General features: G+C 41.1%; 1 long non-coding RNA gene across 1 annotated transcript in view; it reads right to left on the bottom strand.

Moving 5' to 3' along the window:
• Positions 1 to 20,659, bottom strand: part of LOC103884221 — a 54,951-nt gene extending 34,292 nt beyond the window's left edge. Inside the window, exons 1-2 of the long non-coding RNA XR_002521937.2 lie at positions 20,434 to 20,659; positions 15,808 to 15,915 (exon numbers count right to left, since the gene is read on the bottom strand). This is a non-coding gene — a long non-coding RNA (uncharacterized LOC103884221). The remainder of the gene's footprint in view (positions 1 to 15,807; positions 15,916 to 20,433) is intronic.
• Positions 20,660 to 20,664: the final 5 nt, after the last annotated feature.

The raw sequence follows: 20,664 nt of genomic DNA, 5'->3' as shown, positions 1-20,664 counted from the left end.
TATTAATAATTACTGAATTTAAGTTTTCCTAAAAAACATTTTTCTACCATATTTAATGTTTGTCTCCTGTCTTTATTTCATTTTAGATGAATGAGACTTAGCAGAATATCATAAACAGTTATTTATCATTTAACACAATAACTCCTGAATTCTGCTAGAAATAATAGGACCTTCAAGAGCTCTGTCTCCAGAGCATGACTGAGAAATAGGGATCTATCCCTCCTTGATTTCCAATATAATAAATTGAGATGCCCGAGTTCACCACATAAGTTGACAAATCTGGGACTCCCACTCCAACCAGTACTATTCCTATTACAATCCATCCTTTTCCCAGTTATTGCTTGTCCAAGCAGGTTTGCTTCTCCTATCAGTCAGGATGGCCTCAGTTATGCTGCAGTAACAAACAGCCACAAAATCTCTGAGGTACAAACACATTAATATTTTGCCTTTATGCCCACCTCCAGTGCAGATAGATATGGGAGGAAATGGAAAGAGGGCTCTGTCATCCTAATCACTCAACGATCTAAGTTGAGGGATGCTTCACCTAGATCCATGCTTGCAAACGTGAAAAGGGAATGTGCAAAATCTGCACTGAATTTTTAAATTTCTGCCCAGAAGGGACACAGGCCACTTCTGTTCAAATGGTATTGGCTAAAGCAAGTCATGGCCATAGCTGATTTCAAAAAGGACCAGGAAGTACACATTTACCATGAGGAGAAGCATTTGGTAAACAGCTCTAAAGATTATCACACTTCCCTACACACTCCTTTTTTTTTTTTTTTTTTTTTTTTTTTTTAGATAGAGTCTTGCACTTGTTGCCCAGGCTGGAGTGCAGTGGCATGATCTCAGCTCACTGCACCCTCCACCTCCTGGGTTCAAGCAATTCTTCTGCCTCTGCCTCTGCCTCTGCCTCTGCCTCTGCCTCTGCCTCTGCCTCCCAAGTGGCTTGGATTACAGGTGCTCACCACCACACCTGGCTAATTTTTGTATTTTTAGTAGAGACAAGGTTTCACCATGTTGACCAGGCTGATCTCAAACTCCTGACCTTGTGATCCGCCCGCCTCGGCCTCCCAAAGGGCTGGGATTACAGGCGTGAGCCACTGCACCCGACCCCCTATACACTTTATAAAGGAGGGAGGAGGAAGTAAAACAGAGGAAGAAGAAAAAGAAGGAGGAGTAGAGGGAGGAGAGGGACACAGACAAGGAAGGAGGGCAGCAGCAGAGGAAGAAGACAAAGGGAGAGCAGCAGCAGAGGAATAAGAAAAAGAAGTAGATGGTGGTGGAAGAAAAAAAGAATGAGAAGAAAAAAAGGAGAAGAAAGAGGAAGAGAATAAGAAAAACAAGAGGAAAAAAAGGGAGGAAAGATAAACACTGATGCGCTAAAGGATTAGAAGGGTTATATTAATATTTTCTTAGTAAAATGTATGATCCTGGATAATTTTCTGAATCTCCCAAAGTCTCAGTTTCCTCACCTGTATAGAACTAATAGTACCTACCACATACAGTTATTGTGGAATTCAATTAAATAGTTTCTGCAAGATGCTTCCCATATTTCCTGGCACAGAGTGCTTAACAAGTATCATTTGTCTCATATATTAAAGTTTTCAAAGCACTTTCAAGTACATCAGCAACTAGCCTGTAAATGCAATAAGAGGAGATTATTGTTATCCACAGTTCACAGATGTGGATATGGAGGTCAGCAAAATCGAGGTGCCCAAGTTGTTGCATGTAGGATGAGGCTGGGGAGGAGCTCAGGGCCCAGGTCTTTGGACTCTAACCCAGCACTCTTGCCTGCATGTTTTTCTCCTCCCTCTCTTTTCAAGGGTCCTATTTTTAAAACTCACTTATGACTGATGAATATTAAGCATATATCAAAATGAATGACTGAAAAATTAAAATGTAAACTTGTGGATTTGACTCGGGCCAGAAGACATAACACCTGTGTTAGCAGAAGTCAGTGGAAAGCCTCCGGACATATTTCAGGAACATTTTTCACACATGTTAACAAAAAACTCACTTGGCTGCACACAGAAGACAGACATGCCCAAGGACTTCAAGGGTCCCCGAGTGAGATCATACCCTCCCAGGAAGGAGGCCCTGGAGTGTTTTCCATTCAGGGCTGCATGCATTGTTGCATTTGGTAAATATCAAGCCATCGACTGTGTAAAAGGATGAGCTATGCTGAAAGGCAGCTGGAAACAGATGTGACACGAACACATTTGCCTTTCTGTCTTAGTCTGGGGAGAGACTGATTTCTTAGTTCTGAAAGTGAAAGTAAATATGTAAGAGAGAGCTCAGCCAGGCATGGTGGCTCACGCCTGTAATCCCAGCACTTTGGGAGGCCAAGGCGGGTAGATCATCTGAGGTCAAGAGTTCGAGACCAGCCTGGCCAACCCGGAGAAACCTAGTCTCTACTAAAAGTACAAAAATTAGATGGGTGTGATGGCAGGTGCCTGTAATCCCAGCTACTCAGGAGGCTGAGGCAGGAGAATTGCTTGAACCCGGGAGACGGAGGTTGCAGTGAGCTGAGATTGCACCGTTGCACTGCAGCCTGGGCGACATAGTGAGACTTCGGCTCAAAAAAAAAAAAGAAAAAACCAGAGAAAGCCCAGACCCTCCAGATAGACAAATGCAAGCTTCCTTGCCCACCTCCTACCATTCCCAGCCAACTGCTCAGGGAGAGAAAAATCTCTAGGCCAGGACTGAGTAAGAGTTGCAGCTCTTACCCTCCAGCCAGGATCTAATGACACAGAGAAAGAAGAGCATGGGTTGGGTATTGTCCCAGCAGCCCGCACATCCTAAGAAGCACATTCTGCCTCCCTTCTGAGACCTCCGGAGCTCTCGAGAAACTCATTTCTGGCGCCACCTCCTCCAGTGTTCCTGCCCCACTGGCTCCCATCATCCTCATTTCCTTATGCCTCACAGTGACCTCATCATTGATACCTTGGTGGGTCTCTGACTGTTTCATGTGTAATGAAATATGGGAAAATGCATTTCCCTCAATATCAGGAGATCTGGGGAAGGTTAGGCCAGCCAGGTGAGGTTGAGGTTCAAGTGAAGTGAGCTTGAACCTTTTACACTAGAGGAGCCATGTACAATGGGGTCTAGACCTGTCTGGGGTGGGTGATTTAGAAAACATCAAACCTAACGTCGGAAGCCTACAAGGTGGGAAAAGCTGGGTGCTAAAAACCAGAATTCTTATCCTTTACTCTCAAATATTTCTTAAAGTTACTAAACCCACAAAATGTACCCATACGAGTAGATATTTTTTAATAAATAAAATGGCAAAGGAGCCAAGGTCTGTTTCCCAACTGGCCCAGATCCAATCCCAGATGGTACCCAGAGTTGCAGGAACAGAAACAGAGGAGGCCATGAGAAAGATGATCAAGAATTTGCAGAAATTTCAAGAAAACGCTCTAGATTCTCACCACCAAAAAGGCTGGATGTTCAAACTAAGTCTACCTGAAGTCCCAAGGGACAGCTGAGTTACTTTTGTGTATTTTCATTAATTTAGTTTTCCCATAAGCTTTTTGAGGATAGAAATCAAATCTTGATTAGCACTGAATTACTACCTCCCCAATACCTTTGCACACAGTTGGTGTTTAATGACTACTGATGCATTCAATTGTTTTCAGAAGCCCCTATGCACCCAGCTCACTAAAGTCTTGACAATAGACAGGAAGATGAAATAGCCACCAACGCCCTGAATCAGGAGAACAGACAGCTGGGGTTTTCATTGCTGCTCAGTTCTTTGCTAGTTATGCCACCTGGACAAAGTGCTTAGCCTCTCTGAGCCTCAGTTTCCATAAGTAAAATGAGCATTAAAAATCTAATTAAAAGATTGAGTAAAACAATGATGAAATTAAAGAGATGCATAAATCATAAAAGGCTATACAAATAGTTTCTTCATCTTATTATAATATTGCTAACATTTTGAGGGTGCCACTAGGAAAGAAATGAGTTTCAGTACAAGCCCTTTGCATGTCTGCATGTCTTTGAAACATACTTGCTCGTAACTACCATGCAGACACAGAAAACAAAGGCCTCTAATGCAGGGTTCCCCAACCCCTGGGCTGTGGACCGGTACCGGTCTGTGGCCTGTTAGGAACTGAGCTACACAGCAGGAGGCGAGCAGCAGGTGAGCAAGCATTACTGCATTACTGCCTGAGCTCCACCTCTCCTCAGATCACAGAAGGCATTAGATTCTCATAGAAGCATGAACCCCACTGTGAACTGTGCATGTGAGGGATCTAGGTTGCATGCTCCTTGTGAGAATCTAACTAATGCCTGATAATTTGAGGTGGAACAGTTTCATCCCAAAACCATCCCCACCTGCACCATCCATGAATAAATCGTCTTCCATGAAACAGGTCCTGGGTGCCAAAAAGGTTGAGGACCACTGCTCTAATGTGTCTTGCAAAAACGTTCTTTGCACAACATCATCCCATCCTTGCCTCTCTTGCCAGCCCTATCTCTATCTCCATCTTTCTGTGTCTCCAGATCATCTCTGGGTCTGAGCATCTACCCTCCTTCTCTCCAGCTCTTCCGTCCTCTGCTCTTGGTTACAGTGTCTCTGTGTCCAAAGCTCTTGCCTTTCTAATCCTGTTGTTGCCAGTCAGCACCTGTCTTGCTGCCTCTTTTGCTTCCATCTTTGCCTCTCTTTCTCCATGGCCTTATAACTCCCTCCTCTGTTCATCTCTGTCTCTCTTATGTTTCTATCCTTTCACTGTCTTTCTTTCTTGCCCTCCCACCCTCAAGCACCACCTCTTTTAGAGCAGAAGTTTTTATTTTTTGTAACATTCAACTTATTTTTTTTCTTTCATTGACTTTGCTTTTGGTATTGTATTTAAAAACAAATCACAAACCCAAGGTTATAAAAATTTTCTCCTGTGTTTTCGTTAAAAGTTTCACAGTTTTGCATGTTATGTTCTCATCTATGATCCTTTTTTTTAGCTTTATGGAGGTAGAGTCCATATACCAAAAAAAAAAAAATGCACACGTTTAATGCACACATCTTGATGTGTTACTTCTCTATTTAGTTCTGCCTCTTTCTCTCCTTGTCCCTCTCCTTCCTCTGTTCCTCTCTGTGTCCTTATCTTGTTTCTGGATCATTCCTGCCCATTACTCTGTGTCAGGGCCCACCTCTCTTTCTTTCTTCTTTATTCAGTGGCGCCCACAGAGACTGAGCTCTCCTCAGCAGTGTAACTGTTCATGCCAACCTCTCCCTGAATTCCCCACACTCCATAACCATCCCTCACTAGATCTCTCAGGTCTGTCTAAATTTCTCGTTTTCTTTAGGCAGGAGTGAGGCTTGTGTTCAGACATACAGCAGAGCCCTGGTCAAGACACAGAGGGAAGGCACATTTCAGCCCCCACTCTGCCTGGGGGAAAAGCCCCAAGAGAAAGTCAGTTCAGGATGGGTCCAAAACCAGGCCACCCAGAGGCTCCACAAATGCGTGGATAGCATTTATCTTTCATCAACCTCAAGATATTTTTTCTATATTTTTCTGACACCCCAAATCATATGTGCATACAGTAGAAAATTTAAACAGTATAACAGGCTGGGCATGGTGGCTTATGCCTATAATCCCAGCACTTTGGGAGGCCAAGATAGACAGACCACTTGAGGTGAGGAGTTCGAGACCATTCTGGCCAACATGGTGAAACCCTGTCTCTACCAAAAATACAAAAGTTAGCCTGGCATGGCGGTAGGCGCCTGTAGTCCCAACTACTTGGGAGGCTGAGGCAGGAGAATCACTTGAACCCGGGAGGCAGAGGTTGTAGTGAGCTGAGATCACACCATTGCACTCCAGCCTGGGCAACAAGAGCAAAACTATGTCTAAAAAAAAAGAAAAAGAAAAAGAAAAGTTAGACAGTGTAAGAAACAGTAAAAGCATAGAAAGAAAAGTGACTCATTTTCCCACCACTCAGAGGAGACCACTGCTGTCATTTGCCATTATTTTCCTCAGGCTTTTTCTCATGCATATTTTTTATCCTTACATAAAACAGATCACAGTAGATACAGAATTATGTAATCTCTTTGTTGTTTTAATATCCTACCATATTTATTTTCTTTTATCCTTGAAAGTTTTTCACAAATATGGTTTTCTCTCCTCATGGGAGGGGAAAAAATGAGAAACTTCCAGTGCTTCCCCATTTCTCACAGGAGAAATCAAAATATTTTATCATGGTTACCATTACAGCACCATCCATTATGATTCCAAAACACCATAGTCTGCACTACAGCCACATGAGGATCTTTCTGTTTCCAAAATGCCTAAGTTCACCTTTCCCAGGGGGCCTTTGCAGAAGCTCTTCTCTCTGTCTAAAATACAAGTGCCTGCATTTCCTCTGGAAATCTTCCCTGATCCCACAAGTTTTGCCTCTCCCACCTTGACATCTGGGAAAGATGCCCCATAATATTGCATGCTTCCCCACTTGGGAAACTTGTCTCTGTTCACTTGATGTTGCTCTCACAAAACCATGAGACCCTGGAAGGGTATCTGTACTAAATGATACCCTTGGTCATTTCCACATGGCTGCTTGGGCTGCTCCACTGATGGAAGATGAATTCCAAAATAAAACATTCCAAAAGCAATCATACCAAGGACATGGCCAGCACTGAGCAGATGCTCAGTTTTAGTTAATTCATGTATTAGAAACTTACCCAATCATTCCTTAAAGTTGGACTTGTAGGGGACTTTTGGTTTTTCCAGATGATGAATAACACTATCAAGTGGCTTCTACAAAAATCTTTGTCTGTGTTTCCACTCATTTACATAAGCTAAATATTTCCTGATTCTGTAAAATATCATAGTTAATATATCATCATTATTTAATGTTATAAAACATTCTCTTTGACAACTTAGGATCCCTGCTACAGATCTTTTCCTAAAAGCTCTCTGATGAATTGATGGGAGGTAAGAAACATTAAGTCCGTGGAATCTAAGATTAGAAAGATTTCACTAAATTTAAAACAGTTATAAATCAGAATGCTTGAACTGAGAAAGATTCCACAGATCCTATGCCTCAATATGAGGAAAATGAGTGTTTCCTTTTCTTCACAACCTTGTCACTGTTATTTTTTGTCTTTTTAATAACAGCCATTCTGACTGTTGTGAGATGACATCTCATTGTGGTTTCGATTTGCATTTCCCAGTGATTAGTAATGCTGAAGCATTTTTTCATATGTTTGTTGGCCTCATGTATGTCTTCTTTTGAGAAATGTCTGTTTATGTCCCATGTCTGCTTCTTAATGAGGCTGTTTGTTTTTTACTCATTAATTTGTTTGAGTTCCTTATAAATTCTGCATATTAGACCTATGCCAGATACATAGTTTACAAATATTTTCTTCTATTCTCTAAGTTGTTTCTTTACAGTGTTGATAGTTTATTTTGCTGTACAGAAGCTCTTTAGGTCTCACTTGTCAATTTTTGTTTTGTAATTGCTTTGGGAGTCTTTGTCATGAAATATTTGTTAAAGCCTATGTCCAGAATGGCATTTCCTAGTTTTCTAGGGTTTTTAGCTTTAGGTTTTACATTTAAGTAATTAATCTTAATTAATTTTTGCATATGGTGAAAGGAAGGGATCTAGTTTCAGTCTTCTGCATTTAACTAGTCAATTACCCTGGCATCATTTATTGAATAGGGAGTTCTTTCCCCATTGCTTATTATTGTCAACTTTGTCAAAGATCAGTAGCTGAAGGTGTGTGATTTTATTTATGGGTTCTCTAACCTGTTCCACTGGCCTATGTGTCTGTTTTTGTACCATGCTGTTTTGCTTACTGTAGCCTTTTAGTATAGTTTTAAGTTGGGTAATGTGATGCTTTAAGCTTTGTTCTTTTTGGTTAGGATTGCCTTGGCTATTCAGGCTCCTTTTTCATTCCATATGAATTTTTAAATAGTTTTTTTCTAATTCTGTGAAGGATATCATCGGTAGTTTAAAAGGAATAACACTGAATCTGTAAATTCCTTTGGAAACTATGGCCATTTTAAAAATATCGACTCTTCCTATACATGAGCATGGAATATTTTTTCATTTATTTGTGTCATCTCTGATTCCTTTGAGCAATGTTTTATAATTCTTATTATAGAGATGTTTCACTTCCCTGGTCAGTTGTATTCCTGGGTATTTTATTCTTTTCGCAGCTATCATAAATGGGATTGCATTCTTGATTTGGCTCTCAACTTGGATATTATTGTTGTATGGAAATGCTACTGATATTTGTACATTGATTTTGTGTTCTGAAACTTTGCCAAAGTTGTGTATCAGATCTAGGAGGCTTTGGGCAGAGACAATGGGATTTTCTAGGTATAGAATCATATCATCTGGGAAGAGAAATAGTTTGACTTTCTCTCTTCCTATTTGACTGCCTTTTATTTCTTTCTCTTACCTGATTGCTCTGACTAGAACTTCCAGTAGTGTGTTGATTATGAGTAGTGAGAGTTGGCATTGTTGTCTTGTTCTTGTACTCAAGGGGAATGTTTCCATCTTTTGCCCATTCTATATGATGTTGGCTGTAGGTTTTTCATGTATGTTTCTTATTACTTTGAGGTATGTTCCTTCAATGCCTAGTTTGTTGAAGGTTTTTAACATGAAAGGATATTGAATTTTATCAAAAACCTTTTCTGCATATTTTAAGATGATCATATGGTTTTTGGTTTTGGTTCTGTTTATGTGATGAATTATATTTTTTTGATTTGTGTATGTTGAACCAACCTTGCATCCTAGGAATAAAGCCGACTTGAATCATGGTGGATTAGCTTCTTGATATGCTGCTAGATTTGATTTGCTAGTAATTTGTTGAAGTTTTTCATCTACGTTCATTTGGAATATTGGCCTGAGGTTTTCTTTTTTCATTGTGTCTCTGCCAGGTTTTGGTATCAGAATGTGACCTCATAAAATGAGTTAGGGAGGACTTTCCTCCTCTTCAACTTTTGGGAATAGTTTCAGTAGAAATGGTACCAGCTCTTCCTTATACATGTGGTAGAATTTGGCTGTGAATCTATCTGGTTCAGGAATTTTTCTGGTTGATAGGTTTTTTATTACTGATTCAATTTTTTAACTCATTATTGATCTATTCAATGTTTCAATTTCTTCCTGGTTCAATCTTAGGAGGTTGTATGTTTCCAGGAGTTTAGCCATTTCTTTTAGGTTTTCTAGTTCATAATAGTCCCTGAGGGGGTTTTGTATTTCTGTGGGATCAGTGGTAATGTCTCCCTTGTCATTTCTGATTGTGATTATTTGGATCTTCTCTCTTTTTTACTTTATTAGTCTAGTTAGTGGTCTATCAATTTTATTTATTCCTTCAGAAAACCAATTTTGGGTTTCATTGATCTTTTGTATGCTTTTTTGTTTTTGTTTTTTGAGATGGAGTCTCACTCTGTCTCCCAGCCTGGAGTGCCATGGCACGATCTCAGCTCACTGCAAGCTCCGTCTCCTGGGTTCACACCATTCTCCTGCCTCAACCTCCCGAGTAGCTGGGACTACAGGTGCCTGCCACCATGCCCGGCTAAGTTTTTGTATTTTTAGTAGAGACAGGGTTTCACCATGTTAGCCAGTATGGTCTCGATCTCCTGACCTCATGATCTGCCCACCTCAGCCTCCCAAAGTGCTGGGATTACAGGTATAAGCCACCACACCAGGCTGATCTTTTGTGTGACTTATCACACCTCAATTTCATTCAATTCAGCTCTGGTTTTGGTTATTTCTTGTCTTCTGCTTGCTTTGGGGTTGTTTTACTCTTGTTTCTCTAATTCCTCTAGATATGATGTTAGATTATTAATTTGAGATCTTGATGTTAATATTTACCACTAGAAACTTTCCTCTTCACACTACTTTAGCTGTGTCCCAGAGATTCTGGCAATGTTTACTTTTTTTTTTTTTTTTTCATTAGTTTGAAAGAATTTCTAGATTTCTGCCTTAATTTTATTATTTACCTAAAAGTCATTTAGGAACAGATTGTTTAATTTCCATGTAATTGTATAGTTTTGAGAGATCTTCTTAGTATTGAGTTCTATTTTTACTGCACTGTGGTCTGATATTGTGGTTGGTATGAATTTGTTGAGAACTGTTTTATTGCCAAATGTGTGATTGATTTTAGAGTATATGCCATGTATAAATGAGAAGAATATATTATTTTGTTGTTGTTGTTGGATGGAAAGTTCTACAGATATCTCTTAGGTCCATTTGGTCAAGTGTTGAGCTTAGGTCTATAATGTCTTTATTAGTTTTCTGCCTCAGTGATCTGTCTAATAATGTCTGTGTGGTGTGGATATCTCCCACTATTATTGTATGGTTATCTAAGTCTCTTCACAGGTCCCGAAAAACTTGTTTTATTAATCTGAGTAATCTGAGTGCTCAAATGTTGGGTGCATATATACTTAGAATGGCTAAGTTTTCTTGTTGAATTGGACCCTTTATCTTTATGTAATGCTATTTGTTGTACTTTTTTATTACTGTTGGTTTAAAATCTGTTTTGTCTGAAATAAGAATAGCAACTCCTGCTTTTTTCTGTTTTCTGTTTGCTTGATAGATTTTTCTTCATACCTTTATTTTGAGCCTACGAGTGTCATCACCCATGTAAAATGGGTCTCTTGAAGACAGCATACAGTTAGGTCTTGCTTCTTTATCCAATTTGCCAGTTTTTCTGTCTTCTAAGTGTGGGGGCAGGCAGGGTAGCCAATGTTTGTTAAAGGTTAATATTTACATGTGTGAATTTGATCCTGTCATCATGTTAGCTGGTTGTTACATAGACTTCATTGTGTAGTAGCTTTATAGTGTCAATAGTCTATGTACTTAAGTGTGTTTCTGTTGTGGCTGGCAATAGTCTTTCATTTCCATGTTTAGAACTCCCTCAAGGATCTCTTGTAAGAAAGGTCTGATGGCAATGAATTCCCTTAGTATTTGATTGTCTGTAAAGGATTTTATTTCTTCTTAGCTTATGAAGCTAAGGAGAAAGACACTCAGGTTTCTTATGTAGTGTTCTTGGCTGGATGTGAAACTCTTGGTTAGAGTCTTTTCTTTAAGAATACTGAATAAAGGCCTTTCTAGCAGCCTTCAGTAGTTTTTCTGTTGCATGGACCTTGAAGAATCTGATGACTAAGTGTCTTGGAGATGTCATCTTGTCTAGTACCTTGCAGGGTTTCTCTGAATTTCCTGAATTAGAATGTTGACCTCTCTAGTGAGGTTGGGGAAATTTTTATGAGCAATATCCTCAAATATGTTTTCCAAGTTGCTTGCCCTCTCTCCCTCTCTTTCAGGGACACCAGTGAGTCATAGGTTTGGTCTCTTAATGTAATCTCATATTTCTTTGATGTTTTGCTCATTCCTTTTTTTTTCCTTTTTTTCTGATTGAGTTAATTTGCAGAACTGGTCTTTGAGTTCTGAGATTATTTCTTGAGCTTGGTCTATTCTGCTATTAATACTTATGGTTAGAGTATGAAATTCTTACAGTGAGTAATTCAACTCTATCAGATCAGTTTGGTTTTTTCTTAAAATGCTACTTCATCTTTCACCTCTTCTATAATTTTACTGGAATCCTTAGATTCCTTGGATTGGATATCAACTTTCTCCTGAATCTCAATGATCTTCATTGTCATCCAAATTCTGAATTATACATCTGTCATTCCAGCCATTTCAGTCTGTTTAAGAACCATTGCTGGGGAGCTAGTATACTCATTTGGAGAAAAGAAGGCACTCAGGCCTTTTGAGTTGCCAGAGTTCTTGCACTGATTCTTTCTGCTCTGTGTGGGCTGATGTTCCTTTAATCTTTGAAGTTGCTTTCCTTTGGATGGGGCTTTTCCCTTTTATAATTTTTTAAGCCCTTGAGGGTGTGACTGTGGTATAATTTAAGTTCAGTCAACTGCCATTGTTTCTGGGTGATTTCAGGAGGCCAGGGCTCAGCTCAGTACTCCTGGACTGCATGCTCTAACTCTGGAGAACTGGGACCAGGCCCAAGGCTTTGTTCTCTAGCCCCTTGTAGTTGAGCAAGGAGGGGCCAAGTTATTTCCAGTTCACTGGCAACAACACTCTGATGGGGAGTGCCAGCAAAAGTGCTTTGTTGGGGTTAGCGACAGCAAAATCCATGCTTGGATGCACACACCAACAGCAGCAGGGCCACAGCACTGTGGGGTCTCCGCATTCATGTTTGTGAAGGCAAGGGCAGGATAGTGGTGGCAAGATCTACGCACACTGGCAAAGGAGTGGGGGAAGCTGCAGGTGAGCACATGCCAGCAGGGGTGTCTCTGTCAAAGCTCTCTGATGGTTAGGCAGAGTTTGCTGGTGAAGATGCTATGGAGATGGCCATTGGGAAGCACCCCCGTTGGGCAGCTGAGGCTGTACTGCATGCAGGTGTGGTCAATCACAGGGACCCTGGGAGGGGCCAGCAGATAGAGGATGCTCAGATCAAACTGGTCTTACCCCTCAGGCAAGATAGCCCTGTTTCGTCCATGTCTGACAGTCAACAAAGGCCGAAGCCACCTAGAATAGCATGGCAAACCTTGAGGAATGGGCATCCCTGGCTATGCTCCACTGCAGCCATGCCCACTCCAAACACTGGGCTCCACACAGGATTGGAGTCCTGTTCTTGCTTATTCTCCAAGAAGCTCTCCCTGTCAACTCTAATGTCTATGGAGGTTATGAAGTCATCTGCAGCTGTAATTGCAGAGATTTGTGGTGAGAATGGGCCACTCCATGCCTACTTAATTCACCTCTTCCCCAGGAGCCACTTGGGGCCAGGAACAAGTTCTGGTACTCAGCAACTTTGTGCAGTTTCCAGCTTCCTCTTCCTTCAGCCCAAGGTCTGTGTCCTCCCTCCATCTACTCTCAATGCCTTCCTTCCAAAGATCTGCTCAGAGTGTATGGTTCTTTTCCATGGTCTTGTCTCTTGGTGGGAGGGGGTACTTCCTGGTTACATCTAGTCAGCCATCTTGGCTTTTCTCTTACTTTTATTTTATTTTATAAGAGAGCATATTTGAGGCCATCCTTCAGAAAATGTTATTGTTTGCACTTGCATTCTGATGTGCTTTCTTTCTTAGCTCTCAGGAAAGTACAGCTAATCCCCAGCTTGGCATATCTGATCAGTAGCCCATATCATTGTCATCTCTGTGGCTGTCCCACTCCTACAGACAACTGGACACCAAAAGAGAAGGGACTAGTGTGGTGGACTCTGTTTTAGAAAAAAAAATCACTCAACCTGCTGAGTGGGACATGAATCCTAGAGATAGAGACACCAGCTGGAAGGGACCAAGAGATACAAGATGAATGCATTACCAAAGCAGCAGAGGTAGGAATGAAGGAAAAAGATGCACTAAAGATGGACCTCTCCAAGAGATACCTCTGGTGCCTGCATTTGCTCCCATCACCTCAGTTGCAACCATACCTGTGGCAAACAGCTACAACTCATCCCTTTCCAGCCCACCAGCAGGGTCTGCCTTTCTTCATAAATTTCTGTTGGTTAAGCCATTCAATTTGTGATACTTTGTTATGACAGCCCCCCCAAAAAACTGATACAAAGACTATTTGAAACATACAGTTAGACCCTCTATCATTAATGATGGACCTCACTCATGGATAATGTGCTTTGAGATATTAATTAATGATAATAGCTACATTTGTACATTATAATAGTACATAATTTATAATTAAGTGTACACATACACACACACAGATGTATATTAGCATGCAGTCTCAATATTTTTACTGATAGGACTGTGCGATCAAGAATATCTTGCTTATTTGGCTAAACTAGCATTCCTGTGAAAGTCTATCCACTGTGAGTTCCTTAAAATAAACCTCCCATTACCAGAGTAACCTGGATAGGTCTCCCCGAAAACCATGAAAACTGAGTTCAAACTCTCATTCACCCACAGCCCTTTATTCTGCAGAGACTGAACATGCATGTTTAAGACTTAGGTTGAACTTTTGTATCCTCCAAAGGGTGGCCCAGCCTAGTAATTTTATTTTAGAACAAACACATCTCATCCAACAACTAAACTAAGGCTACCACCTCAACTGATCCATTTCACAGGATCTGGCCAATGTGAGAGTAACCCGTCAAGTTGTCATCTGAGTGGCTCCTTCTGATGGCTGTCAGAAAGCATCTCCATGCCTCTCTCCTAGCTTCTGGCTCCCCAATTAAAAAGTATACAAATCATGTGCTTTACAAGTTGCCCAGTTTTCCTTTTCCATAATGTCTGCCAAGTTGCATCGAGGTCTGTAAAACTTGTAAAAGGTCATGTAATATCAACTCAGTCTAAAGTGAAACTATCAATGAGTTCCAGATGATGGTTCTTCCAACTGGATTAGTGAAGATGAGGGAAAAAATGTGAGCAAGTATCATAAATTATTGATTTCATTGACAGCAGCTACTGTGCATTAAGTCCTTGCTACATGCCACACCCTGTGTTAAGTGTTTTACTCACAGATATTTTTTCCAATAATCCTGATTCCAACCCTATAAAATAAATTGTGCAATTATTTCCAATTTACAGGTGAGGAAACTGAGTCCCAATGTCACATAATTACTACATGGAAGAGGTATGATTTAACAAGATCCTAACTCAAAATCATGTGCTCTTCTATTCACAATAGCAAAGACATGAAATCAATCTAGTTGCCCATCAACCATGGACTGGATAAAGAAACTGTGGTACATATACACCATGAAATACCATGCAGCCATAAAAAAGAACAAAATCATGTCCTTTGCAGCAACATGGATGCAGCAGGATTATCCTAAAATTAACATGGGAACAGAAAACCAAATACCACACACTCACTTATAAATGGGAGCTAAATATTGAGTACCATGGACACAAAGAAAGGAGCAATAGACATTGGAGTCTCTTTTTTTTTTTTTTTTTTTTTTTTTTTTTTTTGAGTTGGAGTCTCTCTCTGTCACCCAGGCTGGAGTGCAGTGGCTCACTGCAAGCTCTGCCTCCTGGGTTCACGCCATTCTCCCGCCTCAGTCTCCCGAGTACCTGGAACTACACGCACCTGCCGCCACGGCTGGCTAATTTTTTTAAATTTTTAGTAGAGACGGGGTTTCACTGTGTTAGCCAGAATGGTCTTGATCTCCTGACCTCGTGATCCACCCGCCTTGGCCTCCCAAAGTGCTGGGATTACAGTCGTGAGCTGGAGCCTCTTTGAGAGTGAAGAGTAAAAGGGCGGTGAGGATCAAAAAGCTACCTATAGGGTACTATGCTCAGGTACCTGTATGATGAAGTAGTCTGTACACCAGACCCCCATGATACGTAATTTACCCATGTAACAAACCTGCACATGTACCCCCTGAACCTAAAATAAAAGTTGGAAGGAAAAAATAAAAAATTTTTTTAAAAACTGAAAATATAAATGGTTAAAAAAAATAATGTGCTCTTAAAAATGTTGCTGTATATTGACCTTCTGGCCGCTTTTATAACACAATCACAAGATGCATGCTGACGAGTGAGTTTGACACACCTCATACAAAATCTCAGGGTCAAGTTGAGTGGTTCTCAAACTTATTTGGATGTTGCTGAAGCACCTGAAAGTCAGGCAAAATATCAAGAAGTGGTTTTACAGTTAATGAGACTTTACAAACAGTTCTAGGAGGAGAAAAATATACGTGTTCATGAAACTGAGTCTCACCCAGAATGAGGACCCACAGAAGAAGTAGCAATCACAGAGGGTATGGGGGAGTGGAACCTTCATCCTTAATCATTCACTTGCTACCCTCTCATTTATTTTGCTGTCTGTAAAGACTTGCAAGCAGACATTCAGGGAGGTAAACAGAGTTTTAAGAAAGATTATATGAGAAAGACTTACAACTAAGAAAAGCTCGTCCAGCAGAGCACAGGGCTGAGAGTGAGACCTCCTGAACTCCAATCCTGGTTCTCCAACTTCCAAGCTTACTGCATAGCTCAGTTTCCTCGTCTGTGAAGTGGGAAGAATATTTCTAAATACCTTCAATAGCTCTTATGAGGATTAAGTAACACATGTAATGCACTAGAACAGAGTACCTTTAATGTAAGTAACCAATAAACAGTAATTATTATCTAAATAACACATGTAATGCACTAGAACAGAGTACCTGTAATATAAAGGTACTCTAAAGAATACTGTTAATGTAAGAGTATTTTTAATATAAATAGTCAATAAATATTAGCGATCATCTTATCATCATAAATTTGCTTTTCCCTCAAAATTGTATAGGCCTGCCATTATTCTTGGTTTGAACATCCATGTTCTATAGGATCATGTATGAGGACATCACTCTGGATTAATAATGTATACAGTACTACAAAGGATTGCCCTGATTTGATATTGATGATCTCAGGGGTTTGGGACTAAACAAGGGTATAGGGAAAGATTAGAAATTTTCTTCCAATAATTCTGTATTTTTGGTTTGTTAAAACTGCATATATCACTGTTGTAATTTTTTAAATCTAATAACATAAAAATCAAGTTACCATGACTTTAAAAATCAAAAAGTAAAATCATGATTACCTTTTCCAACACATCCCATATTCAATAACATCAAGGTTTGTGTCCGTGAGGATGGAGAGGTGATAATAATAATAACAATGGCTGAAAGCACAAGGCACTGTGCAAAAATCCTAACACAAAAAAAGCTTACTGGAGTTGTGACACATTACACAGATCTCAAGATATAAAGCCTCCATTGCTGTGTTTGCAAAAAATAAATAAATTTTTAAAAAGTAAAACAATAACAATAAGACATTTCTGCATTTCTGACAGAGTGCTCTTGTTCCTGCATTTTCCTTATGATTGGTGGGCTTTGCCTTCAAGCATCCCCTGCTCCTACCCATTCCTTCCCCTCCCCTCCTCTCTCTCCCCCTCCCCTTTCTCCTGCAAACAAGTCAGAGGAGGCAGGGACTGCGAACACAGTACATGGGAGGGGGAGGACAGAGTTCACTCTGTTAAAAATCATTAATCATCTTGAGGTCACCAGCCCTGAACACATTTCCTTCTCAAAGGCTGTCCTGTGGGCGATCTGTCTCCTAACAGGTTTTGTAATGCTGAGTTGTAAAGCGTTCCTGATGAATTATTGTTGGCACTCAGTCCAAAGGCTTGAAGTCTCAAGTCCATGAAAAGAAAAAGCAGACCCTCTCTCATGCGCCTGTTGTCCATGGGGCCAGCACAGGGCTTGCATTGTGCATGTCGGTGGATGGCCTGGAGGCCCCTCATCCCTCCAGCACGGACTCCTGGAGGGGACTGAGACAGATTGGCTTTTATCACTACACACGGGAGCTGGGTGTTTCAGGCAGGTCACGCCTACTCCATGCCCCCTCATAGCATACCTCTGGGAAAGGACAGGATTTGTATTCCCATTTGACAGACAAGGAAACTGAGGCCAGGGCTATATTATGGCATGTCCAAGGCAACCCAGCTACTTTGTGGCAAAGCTAGGATTAGAACTTAGATCTCCAAGCTGCTACCTATTTCCTTTTCTCCACGCCACTTGCCCTGGGCTACATGGCCTTTGGCGATGTGGGGTTCTTTTCCCTATAGGATCTCAACTGACACCACTGCTGCCTCACCTGGAGCCTCTGCTCCAGCCCTCCATCTGCCTGAACTGCTCTGCTCCTAGACCCTCCCATCTGCTTCTAAGACCAATGTAAGGTCCCACTCAGAGAGGCCGTCCTGACCACCTGGTCTGAAATCGCCACATCTCTCTTGATTGCAACACCCTACTTCACTTCTTCAGAGCACTCAGCACTTTCCAAAATTCTCTTGTTTATCTGTTGTATATTTGTCCTCTTTGTCTCTTCCTCTGCCATCCAGCTCCACCTTATTCAGATTATCAGCTCAGGAAGGTGGCCACCATGTCTCTCTTGTTCTCCACTTATGACCAGCACTGAAATAGCAACTGGCTGGTGCTCAGTAAAACTGTGGTTAATTAATTAATGAATCTAAATGAAATGCAGATCATTAACAAAGCCATACTTTTGCATAAAGACTTTTGAAATGTGCTTGTGTGTGTGGGGATGGCTCTTCTCTCTCCCCCCGTATATTTATATATTCTAAAGCACTTTCACAATAACATTTTATTGTCACTTATCCCACATGAGGTAGGAAGAACAGGCATTATTATAACCATCTTACAGATAGGAAATTTAAGGCTCAGAGAAATTTGGTAACTTTTGCTCTCGACCTTAATTTCTTTTTTTTTTTTTTTTTTGAAACAGGATCTTGTTCTGTTGCCCAGGCTACAGGATAGTGGCATGTTCATAGCTCACTGCAGCCTCAACCTCCTGGGCTTAAGAGATCCTCCCAACCTCAACCTACTGAGTAGTTGGGACTACAGGTACACATTACCATGCCTGGCTAATTATTTGATTTTTTTTTTTTCTAGAGACAAGGTCTCACTCTGTTGTAAAGGCTGGTCTCAAACTCCTGGCCTCAAGTGATTCTCCTCCCTCAGCCTCCCAAAGTGCTGGGATTATAGGAGTGAGCCACTGCACCTGACCTTTGACTCAAAAATTAGAAGACCAGGATGCTCCTACAAGTTGCGTGCTAGGTAACCTTACAAAGCTCATTTTCCTTTCTGGGGCCTCAGTCTCCCTATAATAAGGGATTGTAAATTAAAAGATCTCTAAGGTTCTCTCTGGGAATAATATTCTTGGATAATGTTTCCCAAACTGTGTGCTTGGAAGCCTAGTATCTGAGGAGATGGTAACATGTTTTCTGTGGAACAGTTTGGGAAACACTGTTCCAGTATTGGCTTTAAGTTTACTTCAGGCAGGGACTGGATCCCTGGGTAAGGTGTGCCAAGGCCTGGAGCAAAGAAGTGAAAAAGGAACTAAATATCTCAGCTTCTATACTGTCAACCACAAGTGACTACTTCCCTGGCATAATCTCATTTGACATTCAAAGTCCCTAGAAGTAGGTATTCTTCTTACTTCCACTTTATGGCTTGGCAAGTAATTGAAACTCAGGAAAGTCAGTGAGATCATGTGTATGGCAGAGGATGGTTGTTCAAGGAATTGACCTCAAAGGGTCCATTCATAAACTTTAAAGGGGAAGTAGAAAGCTTTCTTGACTTGTGTTTGATTTGCCATCAATTACATGGAGCTGCTGCTTCACTTCCACCTTCCAAATGTCAAACGAGTGTATCTACTAACTGAAACATAGCTCACACTCTAGCTGCAAGGGAGTCTGGGAAGTGTCATTCTTTATATCCCTGTAGTGCAGGATGGCACACATAAGAAGGGTGGTACTGGTGTTGAGTGCCAATGACCACATTCATCATTTATCCTACAGTGAATTTGCTTTCAAAGCTGCTCTACTTCTGGACTCTGAAAGTCTGAGATGTGAACTGGAGAACTGAGGACAGGGAATTGGTGTAGGAATAAATTTGGGGTAGAGGTGGCAATCCAGGTCAAGATGAAAACACAAAGCTCCTGCCCAGCATTGCAACAAAACAAAAGAAAATTGAAGAGAAAGAAAAGGAATCCAAGCAGCAGTGAGGGAAGGATTCGTTGTCTCAGATGGAAGCCACCTGGGGGGTTTCATCTGGACTCCTCCCTTCCTCACTGTGTGATCTCTGGCATTCTCTCTCTCTCTCTCTCTCTCTCTCTCTCTGTTTCTCTCGCTCTCTCTCTCTGAAACACACTTCCTTTATCTCTTTTCTTTTCCCTTTGGTTTTAAGAATCAACTGGGTCACAGTACACAGACATGATTTGTTTACTGTTAAGGAATGCACAGATGAAGGAAAATATGATCATCTCCCAAACAGCAAAGCCAAGTGGACTCATCCATTTGTCTTTTAAGCTGCACTCATTTAACCTGGAAAGTCCTGTAAGTGGCAGAGGCACATTTCAACATAATTTCAATTCAGAAGAGCAAGATTTCATGTGATTTTTATTTTATAGTAATCTGATTTCTAAGAATCAATATGCCTTACCTTTATAATTTAAAAAAAGTAAGTTAAAAATACAATGTCTTGATCAAAATAAAATGCCCAATTGTAATCTGTAATCTCTCTCTCTCTCACACACACACACACATATTTTTACAATCACAACTGTGACTTAGCATTTATAGCATGTATATGGGATCACAGAATGTTTGAGCCAGAAGGATCTGAAAGCTCATCTATTCAACCATGTTCTGAGGACCCAATAAATCCACAGAGAATGTGAAGAGCCCCCAGAGTAGAAGGGATGGTAACCCAGACCTCTCCTCCTGCCTTCACCAGAAAGTTTGGCTTTCATCAATTTTATATTTTAAATTTGCCTGCATGACTCCATTTCAAAAAGAAATCTCACTGCAACACACACAAATATGAAAACCAGTGGATGAGCTCAAAGCTTCATAGCTCTGCCATTTCTCCAATGGGGAAGCCGAGGCCAAGAAAACTAAAAAGCCCATGTGTAAGCCGCACAGAAGCACAAAACGGGGTCTGGAACTGGAATTCTGAGGCCTAACCTGCTTTCCCCACCGGAAGAATCCCAGGCTGGGTGACCAGACAGCCGTGGCTCTGATCCAAGGGGCAGATCGTTATTGGTGCTGCTTGTCTGCACAACGTATAGTATTGTTTAAGTCCTGAAGCTCAGCGACATCCCCTGGCAAGAATCTCTGAACTGGAGCCCAAAGGAGAGCGCTGTGGTCGTGGAAGGAGAGAGCCCCGGCGAGGAGAGGGTGGCTCCTTCAAGGGGG

Source organism: Papio anubis, chromosome 3 (assembly GCF_008728515.1).
Source record: "Papio anubis isolate 15944 chromosome 3, Panubis1.0, whole genome shotgun sequence".
NCBI lineage: Eukaryota > Metazoa > Chordata > Mammalia > Primates > Cercopithecidae > Papio > Papio anubis.
Note: the sequence above shows the minus strand (reverse complement) of the source record. Positions and strands in the feature narration are given on the sequence as shown.